Source organism: Lactuca serriola, chromosome 5, assembly GCF_051521515.1.
Source record: "Lactuca serriola cultivar US96UC23 chromosome 5, Lser_US96UC23_V15, whole genome shotgun sequence".
Classification (NCBI taxonomy): domain Eukaryota; kingdom Viridiplantae; phylum Streptophyta; class Magnoliopsida; order Asterales; family Asteraceae; genus Lactuca; species Lactuca serriola.
Window position 1 is genome coordinate 43,174,664 of NC_136412.1, and position 4,195 is coordinate 43,178,858.

Sequence of the window (4,195 nt, forward strand, 5' to 3'; positions counted from 1 at the left end):
CGAGACTGAAACATGCCATTGAAAGTTCAATGAATCTCAAAGGATCTAGGAATTTTCAAATATTTAAAACTTAAATTTCTTTTTCGTTTTTCATGGTGGAAATTAGTGAATCGTCATTCACTTACCTTCAAATGTTCTGCAACTTGGGTTACGACATCCCTCTCCCGAGTTGTAGAATATTGTGTTGGGTCCTAGCCTTAGTATTTCATTTGGGTGATTTACTAAGGACTCAATCAATCAACTAACTTGAATTCGTTTTTCTCCCGTTTTGTAGATGTCAAAGTTCGAAAACTATGGTCTTCCCAAATCCTGTGGAACAAGCATTCCACATGAAGATGATATTCCACGATTCGATCGAGGAACAAGAAATCATGCTTCACTTCCTCCACCTCCTCCTATTATTCTCCCTAACCCACAAGATCACTCAAGCCCTTTTGGCAAGTAAACATAAAGAAGGAAAGCCGGTGTGTGAACACGTCCTAGGGATGAAGTCACACATTGATAGGTTAAGAATGTTGGGATCCGTTGTCTGTGAGGAAATGGCTGTTGATTGGGTTCTTCAGTCACTTCCTAACTTATATAGTGAGTTCGTAAGAGAGTACTATATGATGAACCGCGACGTGACCCTTATAGATCTCACCTATATGCTTATTGCCGCTGAATCAGCAATGGTTTGGCGCAATAGAAAAGCAAAGTTGATTGGTGAATCTGCCTTCAAGACCTCTATGGATATAGACAATGGCAACGAAAGACATGCTATGATCAAAAAGTTTGATCATAAGAGAAAGGAAATGTCTGAAGTAGTTCCATGTCATGTTCCAAAAGAGTCAATTTGTTTTTATTGCCAAGAGAAAGGGCATTGGAGACGAAGCTGTCCCATTTACCTAAGAGATCTAAGAGATGGGAGAGTCGAAACGTATGGCTCTAATATAGGTAAAATCCATTAACTAACTCTTTTAAGATTCTATTCTAGATTCTTAATACATAATGTGATAAGATTACAATTGATGTTGTTGTAGGATCGAAGAAAAGAAAGGAAGCTTAAGGGAAGAAGTGAGCAGAATCTAACCATGAAGAAATGGATTTCGATCGCATTACTTGAAGATTAGATTCTTGAGCTACTACTTAGAGTTAGAATAAGATTGCTAAGAAAGATGTATTGGCATAGTTTTTCAATGAATTGCATTGTAAGCAGAAATTTTTCCGCAATAAAATAAATTTTGATTTTAAATTTTATTTATTTATCCTTGCAATGGCGAGTATGAAAAAAAATTGATGTTAAAATGTTTCTATTATTAACAATAATGGATTTGTTCCTTATTATGTTATTTATGGAAAGTTGAGAGTTTACCAAATAGGGAGAGTTTCTCATCGCCCAAGTTTCAATTGGACAGAAATTTGGAATCATGCAACTTGGTTGCACGATGAATGAGAAATTCCATATTTGGAAATTAAACTAATTCATTGACAAAGTGTCAAGTGAAGGACTAGGAGATCAAGCACACAAAGTTGCGTGTTAATCAAATCCACCATAAGAGTAACAAAGATATTCGTCATGATTTACTAAAGGTTTAGTAAATATGATTATACTTATAAGATTAAGTGTAATTCTGAATTGATTGAAAAAGTTTAAATCAATAGCAGAACGAATAAGAAGAATCAAGTAGGAAGAAAAATAAAAGTTTCTCCATTCTAAGAAGAAGGAAGAGTACCTTTTATGCTAGGTCTTAATGATTAAGAACCATATCTCAATTGATCCTCTAAGTGAGTTTTAGTACAATTGTATGTTTAAGAAGAGGAATCAAGGATTGAAGAAATGGTTAAATCAGAAAGTCGATCATACTTCGTTCCAAAAAAAGTCTTAGAGTTAAGATTGTGACATTGAGTGATAAGTATTAAGAAGGTTTATAGCATTCATGAAATATGGAAAAGTTGTGATGTCTTGGATAAGACAAAGACCAACTAGGACCAATTTATGAAGTGTTTTGATAAAAATTACACTAACTCTTGAATATTGGTTTGTCAACAAATGTTTATTGACAAGAGAATCTTATATTTCAAGGAGTCAGTGGGAGTCTTAATGGACTTGAAAGGTTTCAAGAACAAATCAAATAAACCTTATTGATAATCACTAGCACACGAGTTGAGGTTTGCAACCTATCGCGTTGACATTATTTTGTTTCTGTGCCATTCTAATTGAGTTAATTATGCATGTGAGTCCTATGAGTTCTAATTTGAATGCATAAAAGGCAAGGACCTTGATCAATGGAAAGTACATTGATAAGAAAAGGTGAGCTGCTTAACTACTTAGAAGACATGCTGGGCAGCTGTGCTACCATAAAGGCAAGAAATCGAGATCAAGAAAGTTCGATCCATATGAGTTTGAATTTGTTGTAAACTTTGGTTTTGACAAATTCACATGGATAGGAACAAATACATCGTTTAAATCTAAGTGTCATAAGATTTCCTCCTTCATGAAAATGATTGTGAGGATGTGCTTTCACTAAGAAAGATTTTAAGAAGATAGTGATTGTAAATTTGCATTCTCAAATTCCATTATGGTTACGGTATCCCTTTCCATAATTTGAATTGTGAGGTTTGGCAATTAGTCTTAATTTTTTAGACACACATATAAACTATCTAAGGCAAAAGTGTATAAGAAGCCTTGATAAAAGATTATCAAAGCATTAAGTATTAGAAACATGGACTTAAGAAATTCAATAGGTATTGTTTTTCTGAAAGTTAAGATGTTTATGAATACATGTCGAAGCTAGTGGGAGCATAAGTGTTATGTTTTATAATAATCATCATAATAGTGTGAGCATAAATGTTATGATTGTATGATTATTAAGGCACGTATTGCAAGTTGGCAATATTAATTATAGAAAACAAGAGTTATACCTTACAAAGTCGTAAGGGTTGTAAAGTTGTTTTGCTATAATCAAGGGAGAGAATATTATGCTTCATTTCAAATCTAAAGGATTAGGTTGAGAAATGTTAATAAATTTAGTCAAGGGTACATAGTGTGTTCTTAAAATTTTGATAATGATTACGACATTCCTCTTCACAATTTGAATTTTGAGAACATAGCAAATAAAACATTATGCGTCGTGTCCCATACGCTTCGGGTATAGGATCGATTGCAAATGCTTTAATGTTTGACCATTCTAAAATTTTCCAAATATCGAGCGCATTTAGAAGGAAAAGGGACTAGAATTGGTTTTGACTAAAATAATTAAACAACTATCAAAGGACAATCCAAAGTTTGATGAGGAATGGTCGCTTGTGAGTAGTTGGAAGCATGATATTGGATGGACCATATCGACATCATTACGAATAGATAAGATTCTATTAAGAATGAGTTGTCATATGGAAAATATGGAAACGTGTCCATATTGGGAATTGAATATTGAGAATCTATGTCTAGATTAGAAACTTTTATGCAAAAGGATGTTCAAAGGAATGTACTTTGAGTGAGAGACATCATATCTATGGAATTGTCTTGTAACAATATCAGATAGAGGACTTTGTAATATCATTGGCAATAGTCTTTGTGACTTTGGTGCAGTGATATTATGAAAGGATCATTGCATAAAATGTTAAAATCTAGCATATTTTATAAGTAACAAGAATTTGATATTCTCACACTTATGAAAAAGGATTTGGAGTTGTGAAATGAGAATGATTAGAAATGTGTTCAATTTGATCTATTTCACAAAAGTAAGAACCATAGGTAAACATTGTGTGCATGCTAAGAGCATGGGACAAGTGTAATAATTCAAGTAAGAAGTTGATTACTCGAAACGACAAATAATGAGTAATCGATATGGTGATAAATAAAAGGTGTTTTATTTATACTCAAAGGTTTGAGGCCATATGGGATTAGTATTATTCTTGTGTTTCACTTTGCATGTTTTGACTTCTAGAATAATTGAATTTATTAAGAATAATCGAGTTATTCGAACGGACCACAGTCGTTCATATGTTGGAAGTAGATATGAATGAAGACTGTCATGAATTGGTGTGTGGAATGTCTAAAAATGTATTAGACATAAGCAAATGTTTGCTGCAACATTCATGAGTGCTTATGAATATGATTTGAGCATTGGATTAGACCCACGCTCACTTGGATCATTCCATGAATTGTATCACAAGTGATTGGTGAGACGATAACATCTTATATTCTTGAAACCGA